The 23203-nt window shown below is 42.5% G+C and overlaps 1 protein-coding gene and 1 long non-coding RNA gene across 2 annotated transcripts in view; one reads left to right on the top strand and one right to left on the bottom strand.

Annotated features, from left to right (window-relative positions):
- The first annotated feature begins 93 nt into the window (after positions 1–93).
- Positions 94–23203, top strand: part of LOC114140737 (microtubule-associated protein tau) — a 57618-nt gene continuing 34508 nt past the window's right edge. Inside the window, exon 1 of the mRNA XM_028010896.1 lies at positions 94–438. The gene's annotated coding sequence lies outside the window, so the exon portion shown is untranslated. The remainder of the gene's footprint in view (positions 439–23203) is intronic.
- On the bottom strand, positions 474–2221 carry LOC114140741 (uncharacterized). Its single transcript, XR_003594663.1, has 2 exons — positions 959–2221; positions 474–838 (listed from the first exon to the last, which is right to left on the bottom strand). It is a non-coding gene; the product is annotated as an uncharacterized LOC114140741 (long non-coding RNA).

Below are 23203 nucleotides of genomic sequence, written 5' to 3'. Positions count from 1 at the left end.
GAACATCCCCGCCACGCCTCACCTGCAGGACACTGTAGCTCCTCTGTTCTCCTCTCCCTCCATCTTTGCTCCGTCCTCCCCCCTCCTCCCTCTTCTCTCCATCTTTCCTCAGCAACAGCCACACCCAGCACCCAGCTCTGCAGCCTGGGAGCTCCTCTCTGTTCGCCAAACAGTCACATTCAGAGCTCTGCAGCGCCCAGTCTGCATGCATTGATGCATGCATTTGTTGCACAGCTGCCGCCAAGTGATGCTGCGCGAGTTTTAATCGGGATTCCCCTCCCTGCGCGCCTATTGGAGGCTTTACGGTAGCTCAATTTGCAAGAGGGCTGGCCCTGCGGGCCCCTCAGCGCTCTCATTGTGACTGCAGCTCCACTCTCTCTCTCTCACACACACACAAGGGTATTAGTGTCAGAGCCGCTCAGCAGCGTAACCCTGCAGGTAAGGCATGAACTGCATTGTTTATGGGGTTTTTAAAATCAGAACGAAGACATTTTTTACAAACCTGTGGCTGTTGGGAGTTTGGCGCTTTGCAGCGCGGCGCTGTCTGGGAGGTGGAAAAGTTTGTGAAGCAGCAGTGTGGAGTAATGTTGCTGCATTTGCGTCATGTGCAGCTATGTGGATCCATCATCAGATGTGATTTGTTAGTTCGCATCTCTAAATCTGTTCTCTGTCTAACACGGAGCTTTTAAAAATCTTTGAACCGGTTGGGATCCGGTGCCGCCGCTGCTGCTGCTGCCTCTTTTGTTCTGGTCCACGCCTGCAAGGTGCTGAAAGCCGCCGGCCGGTGTTGCGTCTCCCTGCAACATGCAACGTCCGCCGCAGCAAATCAATCCGCTTTCTGCCGGGAAGAGAAGGGAATTTATGAAGGATGGATGAAAAATGTCTCTTATCTTTGAGCTCATGATCTAGAAAGGTGCTGCCAGCGGCCATCTGCACTGGCCCTGCCCAGGAATCTTACCTGCGGCAGGCAGGAGGCTGCATTGCTTCAGATGAACAGGCAGAAGGGATCATCCGTCATTTCTTGCCGTTTTTACTGCGGTTAGCAGATGGATTTATGTGCCTTGACCCTTTCTGGTGCAGAATGAACAACATTAGAAATGTTGTTCATTCTGCATTATAGTATTATGCTGTGTTTTCAGCTATTGCAGCAAAAAACTGGTTTCTGCATTGCGTTTGGTGCTGAATACACATTTAAAAAAAACAAAAAAACTTTTATGTATAAAAAAATATATAAAGGTTTGAAAACCATTTAGGATTTTCAGAAATCTGTATTTTTTGAATGCAGTTGGAGTACCATCAAGACATGCATGAATAAAAATAACTACCTGCAGTGTCCGCTTGCGTCAAGCTAACATTAGCATTACAGGACCGCTAGCTGCTACAGAACAGTTGCAAAAAAAATACATTAAAAGTAGTTCGACTCTTATTAGACAATGTCAGAAATGCAAACGTGAAAAAGAAAAATATCTGCTTCTTATCTATGTTTATGTACTGGCTAGCGTTGGCTCAACAGCACAGCTACCTGTGGGAGAAAGTTAGAAAAATTGCTTTCAGTTTCATATACTGTAAAGACTTCAACTGAAAAGATATTTGCTGTAGCATAATTTCTGAGATTACACATGGGAAAAAAACAACACTGGTGAAACTGAATCTGCTCCTGTTGTTCATATGAAGCTAATTTTAACAGGCTAGCACAGCTAGCTGCTACAGAAAATTGAAGAGGTGGTGGTTTAGAACTCCCACTTCTGACAAATTATTTTACCTCTTGTGTTGTTTAGGACCAAGACATAAATAAAACTAAGAAATGAGACATAAGATTATTTTATTTGTCATCGTGTCTCTAGAATATAACGAAATTGGAGTGGCATCCTTAGTGATGAATAGATAAAGTCTTAGTCAGTTGTAGACATTAAATCTCCTCATCTTAATAGTGTTGCTCTCTAAGTTAGCATTAGCATTGTCTGGATCACAGGAAAATGCTACAAGAAGTCCAAAAAAGTTGATGTTTAAACTTGGAATGAGAAAGCAAAAGCATTTTATTCAAGCGTAATTTTGCAAAAACTGCATTTTTTTCTTAACCTGCTGTTATTTTAGTTTATCTACTAGCGAATATTAGCACTGCAGCTGCTGAATGAAGTCCGGGTCCAAGCTAGCTAGCTGAGTTAGCATAATGGAGATGCTTTCACTGTGCTAACAGTTAGCTTTGTTTAAAGGGAAATTTTAGTTGCTTCATGCAGCAACAGTTCACAGCTTTCCCCTCCAGGACACGATCTGATGAAGATTAATTATTTAGGTTTAATCTGTGTGAAATATTTTATGGGGGGGGGGATTCTAAAAAAAAAAGAAATCAGATGTTTTTTTGTTTTTTAAAAAAAAATATATCTAAAAAAATACATTTTTTTAGTACAAGCTTTATTGAACAGCACTGTATGCAAAATGGGAAAGACGTCCATGCATTAATATCAAGACAAGCTGCATGGCAGGAACTGGGAATGAACTCTGTACTCTTGACTACGTTCCCCATATAACAGAGATTAAATGTTTCTCAACCAAATGGAAGCTGACTAAGGTCATCAGCTCAGCAGGCTAGCTGTGTGTCAAGTTTTAGCCACAGCCCTCCTCCCATCACGCCAGATTGGGCTGAGTCTAATCGCTAGTGGGAGTAATTGAAATGACCCTAATCAGCACCAGCAGGTTGAGTCCACCTCCTACCTCCAGGGGTTTCTGTGTGGATGCTATTGACCCGAACATGTCGATGTGACGCCTCATGTCGGCTGTGGAAGTGCTCACATGCCGCCTATAGGACTGAAACTGGAGTTGCTGGTGGGTTAGGTGTTGGGTCGCGTGTCGGTCTACTGCTGCTCTGTCTTTCTGAGGCTCTTTGGGCCTTAAGGTGCCTAATGGGAGGTGGCAGAACTGTGCTTCGGGAGGTGATTAAGTCCTGACTGAGAGAGCAGTTTAATCCAATGTGGAGACGTCAGAGGAGCCAAACGGCACCCTGACCTGGATAACCCTCCACCTCCTTCACCTGCTTAAAGGGGATCTAAAGTTCACATTTTGCTCATTTATATATTTCCGTTTGGGTTTCTACTGCTTCTAAAAAAAAAATTTAAAAAAACCATCCAGCGGAATTTTAGGTTTTGGCAGTAACTTTATGTTTTTTGGTGTCTGGAAAAATGAGCCATTTCTAAAACCTCCGGAGTGTAACGTCACACATCGACAGGCGCTGATTTGTGATGCTGCCCGTTACCTAGCAACTCCAGCGAAGCCCAGAGTTTGGGCTTCGCTGGAGTTTGGTCAGCTGGTTTTCTCGCTGTGTGCGCTGTACAACGACTGCTGGTAAAAGACTAGTGTTTTGCTGTTGACTTACCATCCAGAAACCACTCGTTGCATTCTTGTTGGTTGTGCAGAAGGCTCCACTTTTGCTCTTCAAAGATGTACGGGCGTATAATTGCTCATCTGTTTGCAGCCATTTTCACGTGCAAGTGTAAACGTTGAGTTGGAGGGGGGGGAGGGTTGGTCAGCAGGAGCTTAAAGTGACAGGAGGCCTCAAAACAGCTCAAAATAGGCAGAGCTGAGCAGACTGAAATCTCATTATCTAAGAAAATCTTGTGCAAAGAAATGTGATGAACAGGTTCTGCAGCCCTCAGACGTATTCTAACATATTCAGGGATTCGTAAAAGGTCATGTCTAAGATCCAAAGTTTGATCAGCATCTCTAAACATAACCATAAACACATGAATATTGGTTATAAAACCAGCTGATACTGTTAGCATTCCAAGGTGAGTAAAACCCTGAATGTGCCATGTCCTTATCTGGCGCGAGGCTCCACCCTGTGACCTGCTGGCTTCCAGCACGGCCTCTCTAATCAGTCATCCACACTCTGCCTGCACCATGGCTGACTGGCGGCCACTTTCCCCAAACCAGCCCTGACAGCCGGCGTCACATTTCATTCCTCACGGATGATGATGCTGTCCGAGAGAAAGGACTCTCGTTCTTTCTCAATATTCTCCCAGGCTTTCCTGATCTCGTTGGAGTTAAAAAAAAATATATATATTTTTTTGCCTTGTTAGGTAATCGCCGAGCTCTTGCAGCTGCTTGTACATGAGACGCTGCAGAACAGAGAACAAGTCTCCTGAGACTGGAAGGCCTGGCCCGGCTGGACTCCAGGAAGCTCCAAACGACGGCCGCGCTTCCTCAAAACTAGCTTTCTTGTTTTGGAGAAAAGCCCTCCGTGTTCACGGCGAGCTATAACAGGAAGTTTATGTGTCTCCGTCGCTGTGAGGTAATTGCGTATCATTCCGTTTTTACGGACTCTGTGGTTTCACAACCTTAATTGAAGCGGAGAGCTGCCAGCAACTGGCTGCTTGACATCTGATGGTTAATGTGCTGCTAGCACCTGCAGCTGTACATGCACTTTGTCGCTTCCCGACCGCAAACTTCACTAAAAGTACTTTTAGATCAGAGGAACATTTTCTGAATGTTTTGCTAATGGAAAACACTTTCAGTCCAATGCTCCTAAGTAACAATCCGTCTCGGCCAGATTAGTCCACTTGTGTGAAGCATGGTGGTGGTAGTGTCATGCTATGGGGGAGGTTTTCCTCATGTCGGCGCTGAATACAGGAAAAAAAATGCGGAAGAAAACCAGTTGGAGGATGAAAAAGATCTAACGTGATTTAAAAATGAAACCTTTTCCTTCCACCTTGGAGTTATGTGGGACTTTGTGTTCTTTAAACTCATAAAAGCCCAATAAAAACCATTGAATGTATGTGGTTAAATTCTGACATGATGTGGAAAAGTTTCCTACTATGCACTCCATGTACAAGTCAGTCTTGGAAGGGAAGGTTTATGGCTGCATTTCCATTTTTTGGATCTTAACCAGTAAAAAAAATGAAGCTGACTTGGCTCTGTCTCAGTATAAAACCATAACTATGGATGTGCCGTAATAATAATATTCTGTATATAGTTTTAAAATAACCTAAACTGATGTGTTGTATGAGCCTTTGTTGCCTTCTTGTGCTATTTTTTCCCCCCACAGCGCCATTCTTCATTTTGTTTCCATGTCTTTCCGTGTTTTTCCATGTAGCCTGCGGTCTTGAAGATTCCTCCTGGGAGTCATAACTTTCCTCCCCTCTACACGTCCATCAAACCCCAAGCTATTTTGGGCCTCTTGTGACCAACAGAGAGTGGGAAGAAACCGCGAACGAGCCCGGGGCTGTTTCCTGCCTGGGACACGGCGTTAGCCTAGCGCTCGGCTATCGCCTGAGTTACGCAGGGTTATGGTTTCCAGATGTGAAAGCTAAACAGCTGGGTTGTTTTCCTCCTCGTCCTTTGACAAACAGTGGGTTGGCAGCTTCTTCGCTCCAACGCATATGGCGGTGTGTCCTGGAGGACTCAATGAGGCTCTTTGTAGCAGTCCAGCTAGCACAGAGCGACTAGCGGCTTCCTCCACGCCTTTGTGGGATCTCGGTGTGTGAGGAGAACCGTGGAGATAAATCCCTCAGGGATGAGGGGCTAAATTGCTTTTCATGGCTGGAAGCTTTGACATGTCCTGACCGTGTTGGCGTGCACGGTTGAGTGCATCTGCTGGTCAGGGTCGAATGTTAGGATGAATGGGATTCCCAGAATCATGGGAGCGTCGGGCACGGCTCTGAGTGAAACATGGAAACAGATGGAGGTGGATCAGTGTCTAGGATGGCACTTAAAGACTTTTTATTGAGAACTCCTCTGATACTGAGGCTGGGTTTTAAATATAAAGCATGAAAAATATAGGATTTGGTTTGAAAGTAAAAACCACTTTCTGACCACAGATAGACCGACCTTCAGGTCATTGGTGTACTAATGCTTTTCTACATGTTTGAGGTGCAATGGTTAATCCTTTACTGTGTTATGTTGTAACACGGCTCCTATGGGTTAATATGACGACACTTTTCCAGAATCTAATTTTGCAATGAGTTTATGATGAATGTTTCTGGATTCGGATGGAAAATTGACAAAGAAAGCCGTCAGACTGGTTTTCATTTTGGGCCAGTTGTGCCAGAATCTGATAAACAAGTGGCCAGACCTGTCTCTTCTTAAAATTAAATAATAATTAACAGTTTTTCCACATAATTTTTCTTTTTGTAATTTCTTGCAATAAATTTCCAATTTAAAAAACTTTTGCAAGGAATTTTGCACTGTTTGCACTCATACGTTGATAAATGTGACTTTTTATGACTCGCAAATAATCAATAACAGACCAGAACTTGACATCGAGTAAGGCAGAGGCAGAAGTGGAGACGTAAAACATACCGCCACCTGCAGGTGGGAGTTGGCATCACTTAACGTCAATGTTTTTGACCATTTTTCTGGAAAACCTTCCAATTGGCCCACAAAAAAAAATGACGCGATATGTTGAATTTACTTGAATTTCCACGAGCGTAGCAAAACCGGGAGTATTGACTAATTTGGCGGTACACAGATAGAAACCACTTTGATTTGATTAAGAAAATAATAGTTAAGCACACAAATGTTACCTTGAAGGTTCTATTTACGCGTACCTCTGGAGTCTAGAGGGCCACATAAACAGCTATGGCTTTAGATAGCAGGATAGAGTAAAAAGTCTGCTCGCATTTTTTTTGCATTCTGTCTTAGTCTTCCTCCATACTGATCTCAATCAGGTAAAACCCATCAGTCGGGTTGTTTTCTTTTTGATCAGCTCTATCTGGTGATCAGCAGGTCTAACATGTCTGTTGGCAATTGCCTGTGAAAATGGCTGATCTCTATTTTTTTTTTTCCCCGTTTTCGTATTCTTGTCGGACATTGTTCGCATTTCGTTTTCAGGCGCTCCACTTGTGAAGTATGCGATGGACTAATTAAAAGAGGAGACTGTTGGTCTTGTCCTCCTCTGCTCTGATTTAACAAGCCTCCTCCAGCCCGGATGGACGGGCCGTAATGAGTTGTCTGGAAGCACCGACGGTGCCCACGGCTTTATTGGGGCCGTTGAGGGGCCCCATCACCATGGGAACCTCTGCCATGGAAACCAGCCCCTGAAAGGAATGACCCCTTCCAGTACCACTGTGTGGATCTCTGTGTTGCTAGAGACAAGCGTTCTTTTCTTTACAGTTTGACCTGGGAATAGAGTATAAAACTAAACCTTTGACCTCTTGCAACATCAAATTCCTTTGATTGGTGCTTCTACGCTCAAAATCCTTCAGTGAGCAATCTCAGATGTTTGGTTTCTGGTCAAGATTATGATTAATACCAAGCAGAAGTGAGAAATATAGTGAATTTTCTGCCTCAGAACCCCTTGTTGAGCCTGCCAGCATAAACCTGGGTAAGAAAAGCAGCCTCTGGTTTTTATTTTAGAGCACTAGGGTGTAGAAAGAGTCATTTAACTCCAAAATTAGTTCGATAAGTCAAAGATTTCAAGCTTTAAAATGTGAATTTATTAACTGGGTTTTCATGAATTGAAATATGTTGGGGGGGGGGAGTAAACTTTAATTTTTAAAAACAGCTTTTACGCCTTTAAGAGGGCATTTAGTAGAGTGGCGGTAAGCACTCAACACTTGAAAGTTTTTGCGCTTCTGCCATGCCCCTAACCTTCCTGAAAGTTTCCACGTGACTCAGTGTTTTGCTGCTTTTGCGTGTGCATGAATGCGTTTTAATTCGATTACAGTTGGTCATTTTCCCGTGTCAGGCAGGAAAACCATCGAGACGTCTTCATGGCTGGCTGAGCTCAAGGCATGGGGGAACTGAAAGAAGCAGATTTACCTCGCCGCCGACACCCGCACCGCGCTGCGAGTCCAGGCATTTCCGACGTGAAATTCAAAGCCGAGATCGAGTTCGCCCTGATGTTATCTCGGAGTCTGTCCTGTCTGCAGCAGCTCTACACCTGATTGACATCTTAGGCTTGTTTACCTGCTGTTCTGGCTTTTAGTTAACATCCGGACTGAAGCAGGGTGGAATCACCGGAGTGAGGTTCAATCCTCAGCTTCCTGTGGTTTCCAGTTATTGGTTGGAGCCTTGAGCCTCACCTATACCCACCGGAGGGAGGCGGTGAGGAGCCGGGGGCCGCCCGTGGATTTGCAGGGCCCCATTCAGATGCTAATCTGACGCCATCTGGTTCTTTAGCTCACAGGGCGGTTGATGTTGCAGCGCTTCCCTCTGAACATGGATCATTAATGAAAGGATCCATAGAGCGTTCCTCTTCCATCCAGCCCAGAAGGCCCTCAGTAACAGGCCTGTTCTTCTGCTTGACCCCTCCATCACCAGTCAAAGGGCCCTCCACCAGAGGACTAAATCACTGCCAGGGCGGCTTGTTGAGGGTTGCTCCAAACTGCCGACTGATCAAATGAAGCGGATGTGATTTACACAAAATTTCTGACTTGTTGGAGTCTGGCCCCCACTCAAGTGGGAGTGGGAACTTTTCTCAGGCTTGGTTTCTGCCTGGCTGCCCCCCTGTGGGTGTCTGTGTGGGTCCAGGATGACATAACTGAGCAATTTCTGGCAACAACTGCTGTAACCCGGCTTGGTGTTTTCTTATAACCACCTGAATGAAGCCAAACTGTGGTTTTCATCAGTCAAAGGAGACTACTACGGGAACTCTGTGGTTTTTATTTGCTAATTTTAGCCAGGAGTTGAACCTAATGGCATTTTCCAATGTTCCCAATACTTTATTTGTTGTATTAATTTGGGGAACTGCAGTGACTTCAGTAGTCTATGTAGTTTTCTATCCATTAAAAGAAACCAAAAGTTTAAGACGAGTCTCATTTAGATTCGGAGCTGTTTTTGTGTTCAAACGGTGATTCTCCAAAAACAAGGATCCATTTTGTTTTACTTCTGCTTGCTTGTTCGCATCGTCCACACAAGCAGAAGGATAGAGATCTGGATTTAGTGATATTGGACAATATTTTATTCCTTAGTTTGCCTCTTCACTGAGTTGTGCGCCTAGCTCACGTGACCATTTTGTCTAATAAAACCAACTTAGAGCGACCCCTGCTGGTGCATAATGGTTGTTGTATTTACATAACCACATTTCCATACAGTTCAGTTAGCAGGTACAAAAAGTCTTAAACCTTTGCCATCCATTGAGAACTAAACATCCCTTAGCAGATGACTGTTTTTGTACTTGACTAGTCTGAAAAGATCTATACATTTCAAAAATATGAAACAGCAGAGGGGCAAACATAAACTGATAAAAGTATTACCCGGTCAGTGTTGGTCAGTTGAAAATACATCTAACCCATGTTGAATCTGTCCTTGTCAGAAACTGGCTGAAGTTGGTCTGAAACAAGGTTCCGTTTTACCAGGTGGCTGTTTTAGGCTCTCAACTACACGCAGACAAACGCGGTACATTTTCGTAAATGATTGAGACGAAATGTGCGTCCAAAGAAAGCGCTGCAGTAGGCATGTCTGCATGAACACTGCCACAGAACGACGCCACGTCGTCTTTCCAAACAAGACGCGCGAGAACATGAAACCGGCGGTTTGGAACGTTCCCACTCTGGGACCCGAATTCAAAAAACGCCAAATCTGTGTGAAACACGCGGCTCGAACGACAAAACACCAAATGCGCATAATCTTTTTTTCTGTGTGAATGAGGGAGTAGACAAATAAAAGTTAATTAGAAAAAAAAAACATGCTCTGATATAAAAACTGAGCCGATATCTGATGTCCAATATTAATATTGCTGTTACGCCTGATAACTGATATTTACCTTAACCACACTGCCAACATTGCTTCTCTGCTTCAGCTAAACAGCCCGGCTTTACTTATTGGACGTTAATGCCGATATTGTGCATCCAAAGATAAATCGATACACACATGATGTTCAGCTCCTATGAAGTGTTTATGTCAACTAATTAGGCCTGCAGATGGAAAGATCTGAAGATTAGGGGTGAAGAACATTTATAATTAAAAAAGACAGAGAGACCGCATGAAAAATGTTTGTTTATTCATAGCCAGATGGGTTTTTTTCTCTCTGATTGTTCAGTAAAACCAGTTTAGGCATAAATAAAGAGAAAGTGTAAATAACTATGACTGATATCAGGTTTCTCTGCTTTGATGACAGCGTCTCCCTCCGCTCCGTCAGTACAGAGCCGATATAAACAGGAAAGTCAGTCCTCTCTGATTCCCGCCGCTAACTGGTTTCAGTCCTGTGGTTCTCCAACCAGGAGGATTTTTTTGTTTTTGTTTTTTTTACCGGCGGTAGCTCGGGTTCTCCAGCTTTGCTGTTTCCCGCGCTGGGTGGCATCCCCGTCAACACGCACATAAACCAGAGAGACTCTCCGAGAGACGCTTTTAATCTGCTGCCACATCAGAGCAACGAAAACGCAGGACGCTTGCGTCTGGTCGAGCCTGCTCTGCATCACTCTGTCTGCACGTGTTTCTGCTTTTGGCGTCTGGTCTGGCTGCGTGAAGCCGAAGCGAACAGACACGCAGTCAGTCAGTCAGACGGTGTCGGGTCTGGAGCAGCGGCGGGAACGCTCACGGTGGATGCCGCGGCGCAGGAACCCGCCTGGCTCAGAGCGGGTCGGCGCTTTACTGCCCATGAATAATGAAGGACAGGCTGATGGGACCGAGTCTGATGCCAGCACGATTCCAGGCTAAACTTTATTCACCAAAGGCGTGTGAAAAGACCAACATAAAATAAAAATGAATCTGGTTTTGATTGCAGTTTAATGTATGGAACAGTAAATATTAGGTTTTAGAAAAAACAAAGTTTTAAAGATGCTCATCGTTGGAGACAAATTCAGGAGCATTATCTCATTTAAACAAGAAAACTTTCTTGTTCAAATGAGATGACTCTAATCTTCTATATGAATTCAAAGCTGTAAACGAAAAAGCATCGGGGGTTTTCCTCTAAAGTGTGTTGTAAATTGACATTTTAAGTAAACTTAAGTGAATTTTTACAGACATTTTCAGGGTGAGATTATGCTGCTCCTGCAGTTGCCCAGGAAAATATCAATTTATTTTAGGTGTGAAGGTTGCTGAAGTCACATTTTGCCCTTCCTGCTACGAAACCTTGTGAGATAAAGATGCTTATCTCTAAGGGAAACATAGCTGCCTGTCTGCAGATTGATAACAGTCACATGAAAATACTTGAAGAGTGTAGACAGATGAAAAATAGAACCTTGAGAGACAAAACCCCGGCATTCTTGACTTGAAAGGCATCCAGCGGGGCGTGGTAGTATCGTGGTGTGGGTTGGAGTCCAAAAACTTATAATCTCCTGGAAGTTTCTGGGGAAATGTAGGAAAGTGTCAAAGTTCCGGTTACTTCTGCTTCATAACGTCGGCTTTATTTACGAAAACGTAATTAGCTTGGGTTAGTTTCAGTGCTGCGAAGCGAAGGAGTTCGTCGTCCATCACTGGTGTTCGTGGACGTCGTTTGTGTCTCCAATTTACGAGTGTAGCAAGAATGCAATTTGGTGAGAAAAAAAAAGTGATTAAAATATTTAACATATTAATACCCGTGTGATAAATTTCTCAAAATTCACCGTCCCTAATATTTAATTCCCTTGAACTCGATAAAGTTTCCATTTTGTAATTTTTCGCCCCTTCGCAGTTCTCCAGCTCTAGCATTATTTATTTTTTTCCCCTCTTTTTTTTTGAAGGCATTCTCGGTTTGTTAAAATAAATGTCAAACTGTGTCATACTCGTTACTTTTTTCATTAGATAGCAAACAATAAGAAATGAAAACAGACACTATCCACTCCGGCTTCGTTGTCGACTAATTACATTTCCAAATCCCCGCTTCCTACGCCACACTTAGTCATCACCGTCCTTGGGCTTCTTTTGGTCTAACTTTATTTCCAAATCCAACCGTATCTATGGTGATTTAGCTTATTGTCATGGAAACAAAGTGCTGTTGTTGCAGTACACACCTGCAGCCTGCTCTGGAGTCTTTCCCCCCCCCACCTCCCCACACACACATATCCATTAAATTTCCATTTTCTCAAAGGAAGCGGCGAAGTGGGGCGGACACTTTGAGAAGTTTCGGCTCAGATTGAGCCTCAGAACGAAAGCTTTCGGGTTCCAGAGGATAATCCTGCCAAATCTTTTTAGTTTCATGTTCTGCAGCGGGACATAAAGGCAGATCTGAGTTTACAGCAGGCCACAGCCGTAATCAGACAGACATGTCCTGAGCTGCAGCCGGCTCCAAGCATGGAAACGTCAAACTAAGTTACTGGTGAGTGAGTGACCTCACCCTCCAGTCGCTCAAGCACAGGAAGTCACTACAGTCCAACCTGGACTTTTTTGCTCAATGAGAGCATCAATAAATATTGGAGTTTGGTGCAGCTTAGTGATATAAAATCACACATTTTTAAGTAAGTAGCATCCTGACGAAGCATATTTGTGAGACGGCGTATTAAAGCGCTTGCTAGTAGAAAAGGAAAAGGAAATTTGTGCCAAAAAAAAAACCTTTAAAATTTTGTGATTAATCTCAGAATTTCCAAGAGAAAACTTGGAAATTTATCAGATTCAAAGGTTGAAGTTTTTTGATTATTGACACTGGAAAATTTCCAGCTTTTTTTTCTTCAGAAAATTTAAGAGATTAATCTCAAAATTTCAGATTTTTTTTTTTTTCCTTCTCGCAAATATTTTACTATGGGTGCCCTGAAATTTCCTTCTTTTTTTCAAAAAAAAAAAAAAAAAATTCTCATAATTGCAAGTTTGTTTTATGGAAATGTACTTCTCATTTTTTCTTTTCTATCCATAATGGCCCAAATATGCCGTTGGGTATTTCACATGAGATTGTTTTTCGAGAGCAGTATTTGTGTTTGTGGCTCTATAAATGCTGTGCCATCCAGTCACTGTCCTGCAGAACCTTTTATCACCTAAAAATAAGTAATAAACAGTTTTTTAAAATCACAATCTTTATCGTGATCACAAAAGTACCACAAAGTAACTCTTAAGTCCGTATCAGCGCCCCCTACTGGACGCTACTTAACAACGTGGCCGTCCATCCTCACCTCGTCCTGTTCTGTTGATAGATGTGAGGAGATTCTAATATGTCCGTCCTCTGAGGGATTCAGGATGCGTCCATCCCCCTCCTTCCTCCATCTAGCCGCTCGCGCTGACCACAATATTGCTGTATCACTTACAGTAATAGCCGGCACTCAGAGTACTCCAAGGTGAAAGCCTCGCTGAGAAGCTTCCTGTCCACACAGGAAATCTGGTCAAGCTACGACCTCCTGTGTTTGCTGCTTAAGAGGCCTTCTGTTTGAGATGATTGATTGGTTGCGTTTCCCTGCACGATCACTTAGCCTGCGGATCATTATTAAAGGACGGCAGCGCTGTCTTTTATCTTAATATGTCATGTCACGCAGTTCATTTGTAGAAAACCTTTTGTTTTTGCCACACTAATTTAATGCCAGATGAAGATAACCTGATAACATGTTTTCATATGATCATTTTATGTATTTAAAGTAATTGACTCTTAAACCTTGAAAACTGTTTCTGCCACCCTTTGTGGGATAAAGCCCTACACACCACACCCAACCCTTTAGGTCACAGAGTTGCCTACTGCAACTCATTCAGTCATTTTTGTATGATAACAGAGATCTAATAATTGTCTAAAGGCGCAGAAGAATCACATTTGGTTTGTTTTCCCCAAGACACCATAAAGCCCAGTTCACGCTACACGATTTTTTGCCGTTACGACAATCTTGGAACGTTCTAAATTCTAAGATTGTCGCTTGCGACAATCGTAACCGGTGATCCTGTAGTGTGTGGTGTGTTACGACTGATCGGGTCCAGTCGGTAGAACGTTGGGACCGCTTTGATCTAAAATCGGGGATATTCGGCATGTTTGATCGTCTTGGCTCGTTTATTGCAGTGTCTGTGGTGTTCCCCCGACTGGGAGCGAGAAGGCAGCCTGTTGAATGTGACAGGTAGCCAATCAGAAAGCGCGGTGACGTGAGCACGGTGGGGAATCGAGAGTCCGCTGGACTTCTGGCATGGAAGATTGTTTGGTCGAAATGTGGAAAGAACTCGAATGTTTATTTAACATTTCGTCTAAAGAGTATCACAACAGAAAGCAAAGCCAAACTGTTTATGTAATGTCATTAAAAACTGGCAGTACGGTTCAGTACAGCTAGCACCCGGCGCTAACTGTAGCTGAAGGCACGATGCTACTGCTAGCAAATCGTTGGTCAAAACTGCATTTTAAATTTTCTCATGGTATTATTGTCTGATTATTAAAATTAGATTATCTGAAGCATAGACGTGTTTTAAACAAGCATAAACAGAAGAAGTAAGGCAGATTATTTGCATTTAATAAGCAATTAATCCTCTAGCAGGAGGAGAGCACAGGAACGGCAGGAGGCCTGAGGCGTTAGGGTCAGGTCGGTATGGCCTCGCAGATCTGATGCCACTCAAAGGACATCATGTGTCCCCGCATGATGGACAAGGGCGGATGATGCCACCAGTAGACATCTTTGCTTTTAAGTGCTGCGTTTTGATGCTAAAGGAAAAAAAGGGAACTGATTGTGTGGTCTGACCGTTATTTATACCGTTGTTTATGCTGCACACGAAGAATAAACCCATTAGCAAAGGCCTTGAAGACCAAAGTTATGTGAAATAAAACATATCTTCTCAATTCCCCATGGAAACAGTATAGCTGAGCTGTTTATCAATATCAGATATCACTTTAACTAGTTTTCTTATTGTAGTCTGATTTAGTGCTTAATCTTTCAGACATTTCCCACGAAGCCTAAAAATTGAATAATTGGGTTCAAAACAATAGGAAAATATAAATAATTGCCGTTTTCATAAAACATAAATGGTTGATGGTTTCCCTGCCAACAGAAATGTGACCTTTAGAAATAAACTGTGTTTGATGTGACATTGTGTTGCCACCTGAACCCTGCGTAATCAATGTGATTACTCTGCATGGAGCGAAAATGCAAAACTATTCACTAATAATTGCACATGCGATGACCAATTAGAGTACAAAGTGGTTTTTATGCCATTGGGGAATGAACAAAAAGCTCCGGATGTTTGGCTAGCCGTGTCCTTGAGTTACATAAATGATCCTCTTAGAGAGAAGTGGGCGAAAACACACAGAGGGCTTGTTTGGTAGCAGCTGAGGATCTGCTCTCCATAAAACATGGCTGACAAAGCATAAGACGTTTATCGTGAGGGTGCTGCTTACTATTTTCCCTCCATCAAACTGAGCCAAACATCAACTTGTGCTCCCAGTCGTCCTGCTTTGACTCACTGTGGAAGGATGGGGAGGAAAAGTGCTGACTTGATGGTTTCTGGAGGCTTGGCCATGCAGCGCCCGAATGACTGCTAGCTGCGTCTCAGAGAGGAGTATGTTTATTGTTTACCGGCGTTGACGCTCCGCTGCGTGTTGGCATGTCGTGCCGTTGACCTGCCATGCCAGGATGTGGGCTTTTCCTGACGTACTTCGTCAAGCTAGCGTTGTGCAGCGTGTTGATTTCCATCCTCCCTCCCTCCCTCACTGCAGCTGGTCTCTGCTGTCTGTGATGGATTCCGGAAACTCTCGCTCTTCCCTCTGCGACGCTCGTCTCTCCTACAAACTTTAGAAACGCGGCACGGCGTCGTTTGATTCGGGAAAAACACATTTCCAGCTGACATTCAGCTCAGTTTGATTCTATTAATCTTGACGTCTGTCTGGTCCTCTGTAGCGGATTTAGGATCTGACCACTGCTGCCCGGATCTTAGTGCTTCCTGTGAAGGTGCTAATTTAAAACAGATGGCATGTGGAGGCATAGTTCAGATTAACCAATATTAGGAAGGGATTTAGAATCAGGGACGTCGTTAGTGCAAATTACCTTTTCTCACAGGTAGCCTCACCTTTTAGTATGTTCTTTTTTCTTTACTGCATTTACCCTAAAAATTAGACTAGATTTATAGGTACTGTAAACTGCTTCAGTGGTTTAGCATACCAAGTTTACTCTCAAAAGAGTTTCACATTCATGGGTAGCGTCCTCTAACGAGAGATTTGGGACTCCACTCCAAACTTTGCCCAGTCTGGAATTTTCTCCGGCATTTTATGCAAGAGAGTTTAAAAACAAAAACATGCGGCCCAGGAGTACTTTTAATTTGGTGATTTTTTAACCACAGCAAATAGTTTGGAAACGACTGATTTAGAAAAAATAGCAATATTTGACAATACTTCTATCATATAACCTTACATATTTGTAATTTTAAAGTGTATAGTTAATGGAAGTTTATATTCTCAACCTTTTTTTAAGAATATTTTTGTCATTCTGTTGGGAAAACTTTTTATCAACACAGATTCCATTTTGAAATTCCATTTTTCAGAAAGCCATTTTCTCCAGTTATAAATGCTTTCTCGACTTTTCGTAATATTCAAGTGTGGGCGAAATTGACAGTGAGCGTCGTGTTCAAACGTGTTCACTTTTTCAAATTGCTGGACCTTTTATTAACTCATAATTGTCACTTCTGAGCTTTCGAAGAGGGTAAACAAACGTTCAGAATTCAGATTTTTAGATTCTTATTATAAGGAGTTCATTTCAAATCTTAGAGAAATAAACAACATACGGCATAAGAGACTTGTGCCTAAAGAAATCTCTGGATAATAATATCTATCTAATTTTTTAGGTTTACTTGTAATGTTTCCATGTCTCGTACAGTCGCCCGTGTTTCAGTTCAGAGCTGGTTGGAGGGATGACTTCAAAGCACCAGGCTACACCCTGTGGTTAGCATAAAGTCAGACACACCGCCCGGCAGACTGCTAATATATGCACAACACTCTGTAAATCTAAGACTGGCACACGCCCTCCGACGTGCGCACTCCTATTGACGTTCATCATACAGACACGTTTCCTTGGAGTCATTGCATCCGTCTGTCATACTGCACAGCGCTGAGCCTCTTCACCTCCTTCCTATTTCTGTCTTTTTTTTCCTCAAAACTATTTTAAACAGGCCTCTCAGGCGTATTTCACATATGGCAAGGCAAGGCAAGTTTATTTATATAGCACTTTAAAACAGTACCACTGACCAAAGTGCTGTACAATCACAAAATTAAACAAATAAAAACAAAATTAAAACACATCAAAACCAACAATGCAGTGACGTAAAACACTCTATATAATACATAAACATACCCAGATAAATACAGAAAAGCAGCATCTCAAACCGAATCAAAGGCCAACCGAAAAAGGTAAGTCTTAAGAGCAGATTTAAAAATTGCTAAAGAGGGGGCCTGTTTTACCAACATAGGTAAAGAATTCCAAAGTTTGGGAGCTGCAACAGCAAACGCCCTGTCTCCTCTCTGCCTCCTGGAAGTCCTCGGCACCTCCAGGTTCATTTGGCTCGCTGATCTAAGAGCTCGAGGAGGACAGTGTATATGTAGCAGCTCAGAGAGATAGGAGGGAGCAAGGCCATTTAAAGATTTAAATACAAATAAAAGAATCTTAAAATGCACTCTGAAATGTACTGGCAGCCAGTGCAGAGAATATAAAATCGGGGTAACATGTTCTCTCTTCCGCGATCCAGTTAAGAGCCGAGCAGCCGCATTCTGGACCAGCTGAAGACGGGACAAAGAAGACTGGCTGACACCCACATATAAGGAGTTACAGTAATCCAGTCGTGTTGTAATAAAAGCATGGATTAATATTTCAAAATAATCCACTGGTACCATATTCCTAATCTTAGCAAGCCGCCTCAAATGGAAAAAGCTCGTTTTCACAACGGCACTGATTTGTTTATCCAACTTAAAATTTGCGTCCATTACAAAGCCCAAATTTGTAACAAATGGCTTTACGTAATGTGATAGTGGACCCAAATCCACAGGAGTGGACTTGCAGGTAGTACCAGGGTCAAAAATAATAACTTCCGTCTTTCTTTCATTAAAATTCAAAAAATTCAGAGCCATCCAAGTTTTTATGTCATCAAGGCACTCCATTAAAATTGGTACTGTATTGACTCCCTTACGATTGAGGGGCACATAAATTTGTGTATCATCCGCATAGCAATGAAAAGCAATATTATGTTTCCTAAATATTGACCCAAGGGGAAGCAAATATAAAGAAAACAAAAGAGGTCCAAGTATCGAGCCCTGCGGTACTCCACACAATAAAGGAGCAGACGATGATCTAAAATCATCTATGTCAACACAGAAAGACCTATCCGTCAAATACGACCTAAGCCACACTAAGACTGTGCCTTTGAGACCTACATAATGCTCTAAACGGGAAAGTAAAACATCATGGTCCACCGTGTCAAAGGCTGCAGTCAAATCTAAAAGAACTAAAATCACTGGATCTCCAGCATCAGTAGCCAAAAGGATATCATTAAACACCCTCAACAATGCAGATTCGGTGCTGTGTAAAGTTTTAAAACCAGACTGAAAATCCTCAAGAATATTATTTACATCGAGATAGGCCTTTAATTGATTATAAACAACTTTCTCTAAAATTTTAGACATAAATGGAAGCTTTGAAATAGGCCTAAAATTAGATAACAGAAAAGGGTCTAAGCCAGGTTTTTTGATCAGCGGTTGAACTAATGCCTGTTTAAAAGGTTTTGGAACCACACCAGTGATCAGGCTACTATTTATAATAGCCGTAATAGAAATCCCTAAAACAGGAAGAACCTCTTTAAAAAGTCGTGGGGGTAAAATGTCAGCTGCAGAACCTGAGGCCTTAAGATGACCTACAGTCTCATGTATTAAAGACAAAGTAACAGGTTCAAACTGAGACAAAGCAGTGGAGCATTTGACAGCAACTGAAGGGTCAGAAGCTGAACACATAATATTGGCCCTAACACCAGCCACTTTGTCCTCGAAAAAAACGCGAAATTTCTCACATACCTCCAGAGATGGCTCAAAGCCCGTATAATGCGGAACATTCAAAACGCTATCAACAATATGAAATAATAAGCGAGGCTTGTGACGATTAAGTAAAATTATATTTGACAAGTGCTCCCGTTTGGTGTCTTTCACTATTAGCTGATATCGATGCCAGGAATCCTTCAACAGCTGGAACGACACCTGTAACTTGTCTTTTTTCCACTTTCGCTCAAATTTTCTGCATTCACGTCGAGCAGCACGAGTTCTATCATTGAGCCATGGTTCCATTTTAGTCCTCCATTTCCTGGGTTTCATTGGAGCCACTTCATCTAGAGCCGATTGACATGTAGAATAGAGCCAAGCGGTAAGGGTCTCCGCATCATTAAATGATGGCATAGAAATTTTTGATTCAAATAACTCAGAAAAACGAATAGCCGTTTGCTGGCTTATTACGCGATGGCACCGTGCAGAAACACAGGGTTTTACAAAGTTACTAGGCATATCAATATTGAACAACACCGGTTTATGATCTGAAAACACAGCATCACCAACCATCAAGTGGGAAATTGACAACCCAAAAGATAGAACAAGGTCTAATACATGACCACCTTCATGTGTGGCTCAAATACCCACTGAGTGAAATTAAAAGAATCAATCAAATTTAAAAAATCTTTTACCATCTGTTTGTCCGGGCAGCAAACATGAATATTAAAATCTCCAACAATAAGAACTTGATCATATAGAGGCAAAACATATGCCAACAGTTCAGAAAAATCATTCAAAAAGTCCTTATTATATCCAGGGGGTCTGTAAATAACAGCACACAGCATTGGGTACGAGCGACCTAACTCAAACATACTCAATTCAAAGCTGGAGTTAGGGGAGGAGAAAGACGCGGGCAGCGGCTTACATTTGTATACATTCCGGAAAAAGGTTGCTATTCCTCCTCCACGACCAGACTTTCGGGGACAATTCAAGTAAACACAGTCTGGCGGTAAAAGTTCAGAGAATACAGTGGACTCCCCAACACTCAGCCAAGTCTCTGTTACACACAGGAAGTCCAGTCGATTTGAAGTGAAGAAGTCCTTAAGAATATAAGTTTTATTTGAAAGTGATCTGGCATTTACCAAGCCGATCCTGACAGGGGCCGGTCGGTTCTGGTCTTTAGCGCTGTAAACACCCCGACGTAGAGCCTGGAGGTTCGTCGAGTTCACTCCCTGCTGTCTAGAGCGTCTCTGAATACGGTAGCGGGGCCGTTGCTGAAAAACCCGTCCTTCTGAGCCAGCCAGCGGCACCAACCAGGTATAAGCAGAATCCAGAGGGGACCAAAAAAGATTCGTTCCAGTTGTGGCAGTCCGTGATAAGCTGAACTTCAACCTCACCAGCCTACCGCTGCGTCTCCCCCGGACGCGATGGCGTTTTCTCCGGAAAGGTGTGGCCAGTATGCAGAGGAGGTAATCCGGTACTCCCATGAAAACCGGAGGCAAAGTTTTCGGATTTCCATAAAGAAATTTCGTCTCTGCTGAGGATCGAAGATCCAAAAGAGTTCGGCGGTCATAGATCAGTAGAGCGCTGGTATAAAAACTTTGGCAAATAAGCGCTAATACAAACATTAACACACATAGGTAAGGTAAGGACAGACGGCCTGCCGTACACACTGGCGCCATCTTGTCCATCACCCAGAATATGAGGAATTTCCTGTGTTCTGCTTTTATCGGAGAGGAACGGCGGTCCAAAAAGCAGCAGGCCGTCTTTAGCCTGGAAGTGTTGGAGGATCAGACGTGCGTATGTTTGACTGATGAGACGATATGAACACCCAGAAGGACGTGAGGGGAAAATGACTTCCTATCCTTACCATTGGCTATTTTGTCCATTTAGACATTTCAGGCAATTTGTCACGATTTTGATTTTCGCCAGCTGGTCTTTCTCATTGTCTGATGCTCACTTTTGACTAATGGACTGCCTGTTATTTGCTCTCAGCAGTAATTGCAAACTAAAAAAGCAGCGCTTTCATAAACCACTTAGTCTTTTATTTTTTTTTATTATTTTTTTTACGCTCATGGGAGCTTTTCACAAACTGCGTTGCAGTCGTCCCCCTTGAGCAATAATGAATAGCACGGCTGTCATTGTGCCTTTTACAGATAATTGCGACAACATAGTGAAATCAACTGTTTGTTTTCCATAGATATTAAGACCAAGCGTGATAAACTTGTCTGTAATTTTACAGTCAAGGTAAATAATGTGCAAAACTCTTTATTAATACCAATTCTGTAATAATAATAATAAAAAATCTATTTATACAGTGTTTTTGTGAGCAACGTGTACATAGGTTGTGACATGATTTTTGAGGATGAATAATAGTTTTTGAATCAAGCATATGAGCTCTGTGTCTATTTATTCAGTTTTGTACTTTGGTGTTGCACACCATTGTTCGGAATCACGGCTGCACAGAAGATGTAAGTTGAAAATAAAAGGGTGCCAAGGTCACACACCTGAGGTACTCCACAAGTCAACTTAGTTATTGATGACAGTAGTTTCCAGGGTTTTCAGTTTTCAAAGTAAAGCTCCCCCAATGCAATTTCAACTTCCTTTCCCTGAAACTTTGTCTTGTGCAAATAACACTTCTAAATAAGTGGGAGGGTTGAAAAAAAATCATATTTTGACTAAGAAATGTTAAAATATAAAATAAAACGGTTGATTTTAAGATTGGTACTTAGCAAGTGGGTCACACAGCAAACCCTTCATGTGAGAAGTCTTTCAAAATAAATAACATTTTTTGGTTGTTTAGCTCATTCTTTCAGTTTTACCATCTAGCAACGTGATAGTTTTGTCTAAGATGTCTCAGGGAAAAATTTTTATATTGGAAAAGCTACTTAACTTCACCAAAGCCGTTGGAGATATTTGGTTACTGTAGCTGTGACTAGGATTTTTGAAACTTTTTGTGATGAAATTGCAGCAAAATCAAACGGTTTCGGGTCATCTGTAGTATGTCTGAAATTCTGTCCTAAACATCCCTAGAGCTGAGTAACAAACTGTAAGAAATATGAGGGAAAATATTATTTGTTGGTTAATAATAAATGCTTTGGCCATGGATTAAATAGATTTTGAGTGAAAACGCACGACCTTTGATGAAAGATCATAACTGATGAGAATATTTGCCTCCTGTGTGGCCTGAGTATTTTCTAAGCTTCGAAATACGCAGTGCAGATCTGGTTAATTCAATCTCTCGAGTCTAAATTAAATCTAGCTTGCTTTAAACAAGCAACCAGTCAGATGAAGGTATTTTTCCATCCATTTCTGACCAAAACAACTAGCAATAGATTTTGTGCTGCTGTCCTGTTTAAATGCATTGATCCAGTCCCCATTCTGCCTGCCAGTACTGGAGATTACAAGCTTCCAGTCTGGGTGACGGCATTAGTACAGGGCCATCTTTAAGCCTTACACTCAAATGGCAGGGATGCTAACATCTGCTGTTAGAGAACACAACATGACATTAAAGTTTGCCTCAATTACATCTAATTCAGACATAAAGCAGGTTAAAATGTAATAAACTTCATTGAACCAGCTTTCTAAGCTGGTTAAATGAAATGCTGTTGTACCAGAGCACATTGTTTTTGGTGGTGATTACACCCAATCATCCAGTTTTATAAGTTTAAGTTGATCAAACATGGCTGTAACCTGGTGGTTAGACCATGTAACCCACTGTGTTTTCCTACTCTGTCTGGAAATTTAAGGAGTTTTAAGTGTTTTCAGGCTTAGAAAGCTGGAAAAAGAGCTCAAGCATGTTTGTTTTTCCATCCACACATCATCCATCCAATGGTTTGTCAGTCTGTCTATCCATCCATTCATCCACCCAACCAATGGCTTATCTAGCCATTCATCCATCCAGTGGTTCACCCTTCCATCCATCCATCTATCCATTTCCCATTGTTTGTGGTATTAGCAGGTATTTAACCTCTGACCTCTGTGAACAGGACAGGGAGCGGTGTAGATGTGGTTGTTACTTTGACTTGAAGGATTCGTTTTAGTCTTTGTGGTTTCTGTCCGGCTCAGTGAAACTCATCTAGCGCTAAAGCTGCATTTTCAGACGGCCTGAGTCATGGTTTTTCAGGTGAGGTTTGGTGACAGCTGGACAGGCTTTCTTTCGTCTCCACAGCAGTCCTCCATCCTGCCTGAATACAGAATGAGGTGCAGTATTAGTCAGCACCTTTCTGTGTTCGTAATGTGTTGCCTTTCCCAGAGCGGCGCTTGAATTTCATCGCCTACAGCACTCTCCAGTAAGACTTCTGGACATTTCTATTGATTGGTTGTTCGGAGTATTTAGGCTGTGGGATCAGACGCAGAAAATGTTCTGATGTGCAGGAAAATGAGCCGGCCCAAATCTGGATGACAGGGTCATCATACGTAGATGATCCAGTCAGCTAATCCAGATCACAG

The sequence above is a fragment of the Xiphophorus couchianus genome, chromosome 24, assembly GCF_001444195.1.
Source record: "Xiphophorus couchianus chromosome 24, X_couchianus-1.0, whole genome shotgun sequence".
NCBI lineage: Eukaryota > Metazoa > Chordata > Actinopteri > Cyprinodontiformes > Poeciliidae > Xiphophorus > Xiphophorus couchianus.
The sequence above is the reverse complement of the archived record's forward strand: the minus strand, read 5'-3'. Positions and strand labels throughout refer to the sequence as shown.